The following is an 11,733-nucleotide window of genomic DNA, read 5'->3' as shown; positions in this document are numbered from 1 at the left end:
TGGTCCCCATGTGTTTAGGAGATAGTGGGTTAATTATTTTTCGTTTCCCACAGACGGCGCCAAACTGTTGATGCGAAAAAGTGGTTTGACACGTGGTTCGCCCAACTTAGTGATATTGTGTCTTCGGAAGGGAGTTAGTCTTCAGAAGATCAAGTTCCTGCAAAAAGGGAACGTTCGGTAAGACCTTGGGGTACCGGTGCGGTACCGGCCGAAGGCTCTCCGATGCTTAAATAAGTACGGATTTAGTAAAGATTAGACTACAGATCAAGCGGTAGCGTACCGTTGGTTTTTTCTGTCCCCCTTCTTTGGGAATAGGGGTCTCCTTATATAGGCCTTGAGAGGTGTGCTTATTTTGGAATTTCCGATGTGGGACTGTAGGAGCGGATTGTGAGCATGACACGTGTCCAAGAGCAAAAGCATCAAGATGTATACCCTTCAGTAGGGTTCCTGCCGAAGGGCCTGTGATGTCAAGTTGTCGTTTTTCTCCACGTGTCAGGTGGTCATTGGTCGTTAATATGTGGTATAAACAGTTGTAGTTCTTCCTTTTTAATTTGGAACCAGTTTGGCAGTTGGTTTGAGGATTCTAGTGTCTTGTTTCCTAATTTTGATGATTGGCTCTTCCATAATCTGCATTCCAAGAGATCTTTTATGACTGGTTTGGCTTGGAACTTGGTGTTTGCTGTTAGCCTTTGGTTCATCTGGAAATGGCGTTGTAAGTTTGTTTTTGAACATGGTTTCTTGCTCCCCTCTGAGCCGCAACAGGTGATTCTACAGTATGTTAAGGATTGGCTTGCTGCCACTAAGTCTATCTCTGCTCCTCTTCATCAGGGTGTAGTCTATCTCCATTGGCAAGCCCCTTTGCCAGGGAGGTGTAAGGTTAATTCTGATGGTAGTCGTAAGCATGCTCGTGGTTACATTGGAGCTGGGGGTCTGTTAAGAGATCATGCTGGTAATTGGATTAAAGGGTTTTATGTTAATTTGGGTGTTGGGTCTGTGATTGAGGCTGAGCTTTGGGGAATTTTTTGGGGGCTCCATTTAGCTTGGGAAGATGGGTTTCGTACTGTGGAGGTTGAATGTGACTCTAAGTCTGCTGTGGATCTTCTGTTGAATCCTCCCAGCCATACTCATCCTCTTTTTAGCATTACCAATTGTTGCTATCAGCTGATTCAGAAGGAGTGGTGTTGCTCTGTCAAGCACATTTTTCGTGAACAGAATTTTGCTGCTGATTCTTTGGCTGCTATGAGCCATGATCTTCCCTTGGGTTTACATATTTTGGATTCTGCGCCTGGTGTGGTTGTTGAGCTCCTTGCTGCTGATGCCAGTAGTTTGGCTCGTCCAAGGATGAGTGTTTTGTAGTTCTTTTTGTGTTGTTCGGGCTTTGGCCCCCTTTCTTACCAAAAAAAAAAAAGATGTCATTTTCTCATGTAAAATCAAATCACATGCATTATGCAAAACCACTTTTTCACTTTTTACTAATTTCCCATCCACTCATGATATTCATCGAATTATAATTAAATTCACAAAAAATCATCTCAACATAAAAAGAAAAGGTACTCCAGGTGCACGTGTTTCCAGATAGTATCACGTGCAAAGTGCACGTGATGTCACGTGATTAACTTGGGTTTCGCCGTGAAGATGATATATCTCACCCATCTCTTGACACTTGTTTTTTTTTTTTTTTTTTTTCGCATTTGAAAGAAAAAATAAAAATAAAAATAGTGCCCTACCGCACCAAACCCATGTGCATGGTCAGTAGTGGTGGTGATGGTCCCACGGTTCCCATTCCCATTCATGCAAGCCCAAAATTCATGGGTTCCTCTTCATTCCTGGACCTCAGAATTCAGATCAATCATCATATTGCGGCTCCACTTTTTTATGTGTCTTGGCTGTGTATTAGTGTCCTTTTGTGTTCTCCCAGTGTACTTTTGATTTCTGTAAATTGTAAATTTGGCCAAATCTAACTTAGATACTGCCATTGTTTCATTCTTATCGTTGATGGAACAATTTTGCTTATCATTTTAACTCAAGGTGTATGTTCACTATTCATCTCAATATTTGACATGTGTCGATAATTATAATTATGGTTACATAAATCAAACTAAAAAGTTAACCATTGTTATGCCTATAGACACGTGTCAAGTATTAAGAACGGTGGTGAGCGTACAACTTGGGTTAAAGTGATGAGCAAAAATATTTCAAAAAATGTAATATAGTCACCAAATTACTCTTTAAGGTAAAATTCTTAGGGTTTAAGAAATGTTATTTTGTCATAAAGTTTGACAATATGTCCGACGGTGAATTGAAAGTGTTAATTACATTGATTCTTGTTTAAATGTGTGGTTCAAAATTTACAATCTAACAGCACAAATATGTCAAGAGAAGATTATTGTTCAAAGTCTTTATGATTTTCAATTTGTGAATACCACTTCCAATATGCACTTTTTGACAACAAATTTTCCCATAGGTTTCTCGTGAGTTTTAATTAGGTGATTGTGGTGTGTCTTCATTTCCTTTTCAATCTTGAAGGAGTACAAGTGACTTTGTAACTTGCAAGCAAAGAAGCATGATTTATGATTTCCAGGTTTGAATTATTAGCCCCAGTAATCTACCCAAATTATAATGAAATCCATAATTCTAAATTTTAATATTTTATTCATATTTCATATAATTCTTTAAACTGATTCACTTCTAAACAATTAAAAATACTACCAATTTAGCACCCATCATTAAAGGCCAAATTAGTGCCAAAGTGGTGAAAAAACAATGGAGGGGTATTGCAGTAAAGTTTCAACCACTCCAATGAGAAGTGAAAGGCAAAACCCAGTCACAGACAAATAGACAATGACATCACCACGCACACCCACGCACCCCACCCATTAGAGCAACTCCATCCCTTAGAGCAAGCCCAGCGCATCGCCCAAACCGGGTGAAAGGGCCCCCAGGCCAGCCCGAAGTCGCTCTAGCGTGAGGAAAGAAGCCCGGGCAGCAGGTGGGTCCCACGAGCCCAGGCAGGCCCAAGGGCAACTTCAGCCTGGGCTTGAGCCCGAGTTGGCTGACGTCATGGTGACGTCAGCGCACGCGGAATTCAAATTTTTTTTACCGTTGGCGCGTGAATTACACGCACCAACAGTAAAAAAATTTAAACTCCGCGCGCTGACAGCAACCAACAGTACAAAGCCACGTGTCGCGCCAGGGACGCTCCGATGGATTTTTTTCCAGAAATCCGACGGTCCTCGTTTTTTTTGCTAAAAAAATTCAGAAATTTTTTAAAAAAAATACCAAAAAATTCAGTATTTTTTCCCTATAAATACCTAACCATTTTTTTTTACTTTCCACACAAAATCTTCATACAATTCTTCTCCATCCCCAATATTTTTTACTCTCCACTCACATTATTCACTTTCCTCACCAATTCTCCACACAAACTATTCTCCTTCCAATATTTCTTACTCTTCACTCACATTTTTCACTTCCCACACCAATTCTCCATACAAACTCTTCTCCTTCCAATATTTTTTATCCTCCACTCACATTTTTCTACTACTTTCCATTTGTAGAAAAAAAAAAAAAAAAACAAATGGCCTCTTCTGTCGAAACCGGGGGTTCGTGGTCAACTCAGGAAGATATTGCGTTGTGTCACTCTTGGGTGAACATTAGTCATGACCCTATCACGGGCAATGAGATGAAGTTCCATCATATGTGGAGCAAAATTCATGGAGAATTTTGTCAAAGATCGGGTTCCATTCGGACCGAAATGGCGTTGTCTAGTAGATGGAAACTTCTAAATAAAGATTTAGGCAAATGGAGAAATGCCTTGACAAAAGCAAGGGAGAACATTCGAAGCGGTCAAAATCTATCCGATGAGGTAAAATATTTATAATACCATTTTCATCAATTTAATGTAACTTTTTATTTTTGGCATATTCTATTTCTTTTTCTTGCATAATTTTTTTTTCTTTTTGCATGTCCAATTTGTCTATATTTTCTTGCATAATTAATTTTATTGTTGCAATTCAAATTAGTTTAATTTTCTTGCATAATAATTTTTTTTTTCTTGCACTTTCAATTATTTATTTTTAATAGATCATACAAGCACAAATGTGGTTCGGTGCCATGGGGCAAGGCAAAAAAAGTTTCGTGCATTTCCAATGTTGGGAAGTTGTGAAGGATTGTTCGAGATTTAAAATTATTCTCACCGGTCCTTCGGTTGTGTTGAATGAGACACCACTCCATGATTCACCATCAACCGATTCGCCATTGGACTCCCCAATGGAAACGGAGTCACCACTCCCACGTCCGCCGAGACCTATTGGGAGAAAGGCGGCAAAGGCCAAGAGAGGGGCCACTTCGAACATTGATTGTGTTCAAATATTCGAGCAAATAGCTAAGAACAACTCTCTAAGATTGGAGAGAGACTTGAGGAGAGATGAAGCGGACAAGGCACGATTGGAAGCCTTTGCAATTGAAAAGCAACATGCAAAAGAAAAAGACGACGATGAAGAGAGAGATGAAAATCATGGCCATGGATACGAGCCATATGTCTCCTGAAACAAAGGCCTATTGGAAGCATAAACGAAGGGATGTGATGAGAAGAAAACTTTTCCATGACGACGGACCTAGCAATACGGATTGGCTAAATGATGAAAACCATTAGATTGTATTGTTGTATTTTTTTATAATTGTTGTATTTTTTTAAATTGTTGTATTATCCTTTAATTTGTTGTATTGTTTCTTTTTTATTCAATCAAAAAAGCATTCTATAATTGGACTATTTATTAAAAACATTTGAGCATTCCTCACAAAGATTAATTAAAAACAAACCTTCATTTATTGCAAACAACACACAAAACAAACCATACATAAAAGCATAATAATAAAAAAGACCTCGCAATAATTCCACAAAACACAACACACAAAAACAAAGCATAATTAAAAACAAAGCATAATTCCAAACAAAGCACGAATCTAGCCTTCATCCATTGTGATTGCCTTTCATCTGCCACAAGTGCTCGATCAAGTCAACTTGACGTCTTTCGTGAACATATGAAGATTGCATTTCTTGATAACGATCAATCATGGGGTTGTTGAATCGACCATCCTGAAGTAACGGTTCGGGCTCCAATGGTAGTCCATTTGGTCCTATCGGCCTTTCATATATTCTTGTCAACGCCGTGTTCATAGGATCGGGTTCAAACACCTCTGGAGCATCGTAGTCATACTCATCCTCCACAATCATGTTGTGGAGGATGATGCAAGTCATCATAATACTCCTCAGCACCTCCTCGTCTAGCATCCGAGCAGCACCCCTGATAATTGCCCAACGAGCTTGCAAGATACCGAAACACCTTTCCACGTCTTTTCTGTAACCTTCTTGAAAGGAAGCAAAGCTTCTTTCCTTCTCGGATTGGGGATTCGGAATTGTTTTCACGAATGTCGTCCACCTAGGATAAATTCGTCGGCAAGGTAGTACGCACCAGAGTATACGGTATTGTTGATTTGGTATGTGACCTGAGGGGAATGACCTTGCAATACCTCGTCGAACACCGGGGATTGACCAAGGACATTGAGGTCATTCTGAGATCCGGCAACCCCAAAAAAGGCATGCCAAACCCAAGTGTCGAATGAAGCTACGGCCTCCAAAATGATACTTTTTTGGCCCTTCCGATTCCCATACTCTCCTTGCCACGCAGTAGGACAATTCTTCCACTGCCAATGCATGCAATCGATGCTTCCGATCATTCCTGGGAAACCTCGAGCCTCGCCTTTTTGTAGAAGCCTTTGCAGGTCCCTCGGAGTGGGTTTGCGAAGGTACTCCCTCGTGTACAAATTTTCCACTGCATCACAGAATCTCACCAAGCACTCTAGGATAGTAGATTTTCCCATCCTTGCAATCTCATCCACCTGCTCTGCAGATGCCCCATAAGCAAGCATCTGCAAAGCAGCTGTAAGTTTTTGCTCCGGGATAAGACCCAAAACTCCAACAACATCATGCTTTTGAATGAAGTATGTGTCGTAATTACAAATATCATGCATGATTTTTTGGAACAAATGTGGCTGCATTCTATATCTCTCTCGAAACTTATGAGCAGGATATAACGAATTTGGGATAAAGTAATCCTCCAAGAGATTCTTACCCCGAGACTCTCTGCGTCTGTCCACATTCGGGGCACGACGACGATGGTGTTGGCTTGATTGATTCATCATACACACCGCCGCTACTTCAAGCATTTCTTCCTCTTCTTCATCGGCGTCCCGATCTTCTTCCTCACGTCTACGCCGGATTTCTTCCCATTCTTTCTGTTGCCTCTCCAACACCCTCCTGAAGTTTGACATTGAGAGTATAATGTGTTTTGTAAAATCTGAGAAATGAAGGAATATATCAGAGATGGTGTGAGAGGAGTGGTGTTGATGGTGTAGTTATATAGAGGGATTCAGAAGATAGAGATGACACGTGGCACAATTTTAGAGGGTGAAAATCTTATCTGAAATCTGAGATCACTATTTGTAAAAAAATATCTGAAAATCTTATCAGACATGGGACACGTGGCACAATTTTAGAGGGTGAAAATCTTATCTGAAATATGAGATTATAATTTTTTAAAAATATCTGAAAATCTTATCTGACATGGGACACGTGGCACAATTTTAGAGGGTGAAAATTTTATCGGAAATCTGATATTATAATTTTTATTAATGAATATCCGAAAATTTTATCTGGAATAAGACACGTGGCAACCGAGATTCACATCCGAAAATCTTATCCGAAAATTTAATTACAAAAGATTATCAAAATTAATGATTTAAAGTATAAAAAAATAGGAAATAAAGTACAATGAATAGTAATTGCCCTAGACTTTGCCCTTGTGGGTGGAACCACAAATGGCAAGGCTGACACTATTCACATGAATAGTGTCAGCCCTTGCTTGCCCTTGCCTTAGACTTTGCCCTTAAGAAAAAAGTAGAAAACAAAATAAACAATAAATACAAAAATAAAAAAGATTTAAGAGACACAGACAAATGCAGGCTTTGGAGGGTTTCCAGAATCTGAAATCGATATTTGAGCTGAAAACCCAGCTCTATCTTACCGTATTAATGCTCTTAACCCTTCCATTTACTGCTTATTTACGCCACCCACCCATAACCACACACACACAGAGACAAACAATAGCTCTCTCTCTCTCTCTCTCTCTCTGATTCTCTTAGAACCTTCTTACCCAAGATTACTTGCTGTTCCTTCCACCGTAAGCACCTACAGATCCACAGCTAGGTACCTACCTACAGTGCTATCATCCACCTACCTAAAAGATGCATGTTACTTTGCATGTTACTTCATAGAAAGTCACGTCCAAAGTAACATGCATCTTCTAGGTAGGTGGATGATAGCACTTATAACCTTTCTGAGTAGAAGAGCAACCAATAAAAACACATCGCAGAGCACAAGGATCAAGTTTACTCCGTTGATAAGAGTAGACATGAACATAGGCAACAAAGCCAAAAACTTTAGGGGGCAACTTGGAGACTGAGACAGGGGAAACATGATCACCAAACACATCATATGGAATCTTGAAATCAAGAACTCGGCTAGGAGTACGATTAATCAAATATGCAGCAAATAAAACAGCATGCCCTCAAAGATGATGGGGAACAGACATGCCCAACATAAGGGAGCGGGCAACTTCAAGTAACTGACGATTCTTGCGTTCAGACACACCATTCTGTTGAGGAGTAAATGAAGTTGTCGTTCGGTGAATAATACCTTGAGCAAGGAAGAAAGATGCCAAAGTGTTATTCACATATTCGCTTCTGTTAACAGTACGAAATACTTTGACCCGAGCATGAAACTGAGTAGACACCATAGTACATAACTCTGGAAGGATGGAAGCAACATCATGTTTATTTTCAGCAAGAAAACCCAAGTGAATCGGGCACAATCATCAATAAATGTGACGAACCAACGAAATCCGTTCGAAGTAACGCGAGCCGGACCCCACACATCAGAATGCACTAAATCAAAAGGCTTTGCAGCTTTACTGTCACTCAAAGGAAACACAGTACGATGACTCTTGGCCAAAATACATATCTCACACTTAGAGCTGAACTCATCACAAGAGCGAAATAAAGATGGAAATAGATGCTTAAGGTAGCCAAATGATGGGTGTCTCAAGCGACGATGCCATAAGTTGAGCTGTTCATTTCAGGGATTTATCAAACAACAACTTGACAGAACCAATTCCTGAATTTTTTTTCTCAATTGCCAGACTTAAATGTCATGTAAGTCATTTGGTTACCTGTATCTGAGGAGGGAAAAACTACGAATCTTTTGTTACAAACAAAGTATGGTGAAAGATTAGTGATTAATTTACCTTTGCAGAAACTTGGAGAAAAACAAGCTCACAGGCTCAGTTCCAGTAGGACTGATTGAAAGAAGGAAGAATGGTTTTCTATCCTTAAGGTCTATGTGAAGCCCATATAACCTTCAAATTTTGTACTTGACTCCAACTCACCACAACACTGTGTTAGAAATTTGATCCACACAGATACTAGTTTTCTATTTCTATTTTCCTATTTCGTTTTTAATGACAATATTAAATGATGAGGTGTTTCCCTACAAACTAGTTTTGAGAATTATAACATATGCTACAGAGGAATTTATATCCTTTGGTATAACAGATCAAAATCTAACTATTGTTGCTATCAACCATTTTTATGTCAGTTTGTGTGCAAATCCAAATCTATCTGGAAATGTTTCTTGCAAAAAGAAGCGCAATTTTGTTATTCCCGTAGTCGCGTCGGTCGCTGGAATCTCCATCCTCTTATTATCTGTTGCAGCTCTCTGTTGGGGCATTAAACGGAAAAGACAACCTGGTAAGACTTCCAAATATCTGTCAAAGTTTTTTTTTTTTTTTTTTTTTTCTCTCTTATGGCCTTAAAAATGAAGAATTACGACTTGGCATCAGATATCGAAGTGCATTTCTTAAAATAATAATAACATTCTTCATAAATATATGCACATTAAACTTGTGATGAAATCTTAGGAGCTGTCACAGGTGCAAATCCTATCATTGCACCAGTGGAGGCAACAAAACGACAGTTTACATACTCTGAGATCCTCCAGATCACCAACAATTTAAAGAGGATTCTTGGCAAAGGTGGATTTGGAACAGTTTATCATGGATGCATAGACAAAACTCAAGTAGCTGTCAAGATGCTTTCACCGTCTTCAGTTCAAGGGCTTCAACAATTTCATGCTGAGGCACGTTTGTTAAAATAAGCTATGCAATCATTTTGAGCTCAATTTTATATAATAAACTAAGATGTTTCATTGGGGTCTCTTATCTTACAGGTTAATCTTCTGATGAGAGTGTTAATAAAAATTGTGGTTTTTCCCTTTTTATAAAATTCTTATTCAAAACTTTTAGATATAGATAATATACAAAATAAATATTAAACAGTAAAGTAAAATAAAGAGCCAAGTAAACAAATAAATAAAACAAGTTAAGATTAAGAAAGCAAGCCTGGTATAGTGAAAGCACGTCAAAGACGCTGTCCTAAAGCCTTTGTAGCCTCCCTACGTGCAGGTAATGACGGTCTACAAGACTCCAAGATACGACCCCAATACGCAGGCTTAAGATCCGCTATGAGCACGTTCACAGTCGGATAGAAAACTCCAAGCCACAGAACCGTTGCCCAAAAATAATATAGAAAGTATGGAATATGTGAAAGTATGAGAATAGAGAAATCTGATTGTAGTCCATTTCAAATGTGAAGGAGGAGTGGCCTTTTATAGGCATCCAAAACTCGTAACCTCCAAACACATTTAACCATAAAAGTTGGTGGCAATGAATAGAAAATAAAAACTGAAAATTAAACAATTCGTAACTCCTATAATAAATAAAAGAAACTAGCCAAAATTAAAACAGAAAATAAAACGTTTTAAAATTTAAAATCCTTTCAAATAATAACAGAGAGTTCATCATATTAACTTGACAAGCCTTGTAGGATATTGCAATGATGAAAACCAGATAGGGCTTGTGTACGAGTACATGGAAAATGGAAACTTACAAGCATATCTATCAGGTTTGGCTGCAATTGAAACTATTCCATACCAAAATTTACCATTGTTTAGTAACTTCTAATTCGTTGGAAAACGACCAATAAATTACGGGAGGCTTTGATTTTTTTTAGCACTAGAAATCTAAGTTCTGCAGAAACATTCCTTGATCTCCACATTATTTTTTATTTTCTGTGGATGCAGACAGCACTCCAGTTGTCTTGACTTGGGAAGGTAGACTTCAAATAGCTACAGATGCTGCACGAGGTGTGAAACTAATAAATTATCTTATACTCCTTTTTAGCTAACATCTCCTCTCTCTTTTTTTCTTTTGATTTTTGATTTTTGATTTTTTTTTTTTTTTGGTGATGAGAACTGATGTCTGAATATGGAAATGCAGGATTTGAGTATCTGCACTATTGTTGTAGCCCACCTATGATCCATAGGGATGTGAAATCAACAAACATCTTGTTGAATGAATATTTTCAAGCCAAACTATCTGATTTTGGCCTATCCAGAAATTTCCCTGTAGAGGATGGGACTCATATATTGACAGGTGTTGCTGGCACTCCCGGGTACCTTGCGCCCGAGTAAGTTTTTTGTTTTCAGTCTGGGTAATGATATATCAAATCTAATCCCAACGCATTTTAAATTCTAACTAATATTAATTTGGTATTGGTGCCCTCATCATCCTTAATATTCAAAATATTAGTAATGTCACTGAAGCAAATTAAAGATAAAGCAAGCACATGAACGAAGAAAGAAACCATATGTAAATGGACGTTCTAGCCAAATTCTTTTGCAGAAGATATGACTTGAGTTGCATGGTTGCTTGAAGGTACAATATGTCAAACAGGCTAAATGAGAAAAGTGATGTTTACAGCTTTGGGGTTGTACTGTTGGAGATTATCGCGGGTCGACCTGCTTTTATAAACACACATGAGAGAATTCACATAAGTAAATGGGTTGGTTTGTTGCTTCCAAAAGGAGACATTTACAGCATTGTTGATCCAAGGTTAGAGAGACGTTTCAATGTTAGCTCTGTCTGGAAAGCTGTGGAATTAGCAATGGCATGTGTATCTAAAAACCCCATCAACAGGCCATCCATGAGCCAGGTATTGGTGGAACTAAAGGAGTGTTTGGCAACCGAACTGGCTCGAACAAAGCAGAGCGGCAATCACACTGAAAAAGGAAATTCCATTGAGATGATGTCTCAGAATTCAATCGCTATGCTACGTCCCTCAGTTAGGTAGTAGTACGTATTAAAGTAATGGGATTGGAATATATTATTTCAATCCTTGCAGATTGTATTATGTATGTATTGCAAATGTTTCATAATCAATAATGTCGACCGATACCTTGGCACTTGCCGTGGGGTATGACACTGGTCCAACAGCACTTAATTATACACTACATAGGTGAGTGCAAATTCTCCATGTTCATGATCAATAGATTAACTAATAACTAATGACTGATGAAATATATATTTCTCCTGATTGTCTACATTTTGTCTATGTCTATGGTTTGGATGTCATGGACGAAAATACAACTTGGGTGTACTAGTTTAGAGACCATTGCAACAATTAAGTCCAAAATATATTAATACATAAGAGTATTGTACCTGCAGCTAATATATGGTGTTGCAAATTTCCATTGGCCACTTAACCATAAACAAGTGCCAC

At 38.6% G+C, this 11,733-nt stretch overlaps 1 pseudogene; it reads left to right on the top strand.

Moving 5' to 3' along the window:
- Positions 1–648: 648 nt before the first annotated feature.
- Positions 649–11,304, top strand: LOC117613297 (annotated as a pseudogene).
- The last annotated feature ends 429 nt before the right edge of the window (positions 11,305–11,733 follow it).

The sequence above is a fragment of the Prunus dulcis genome, unplaced genomic scaffold (assembly GCF_902201215.1).
Source record: "Prunus dulcis unplaced genomic scaffold, ALMONDv2, whole genome shotgun sequence".
In the NCBI taxonomy this organism is placed as follows: domain Eukaryota; kingdom Viridiplantae; phylum Streptophyta; class Magnoliopsida; order Rosales; family Rosaceae; genus Prunus; species Prunus dulcis.
This window is presented reverse-complemented; position numbering and strand designations above follow the sequence as displayed.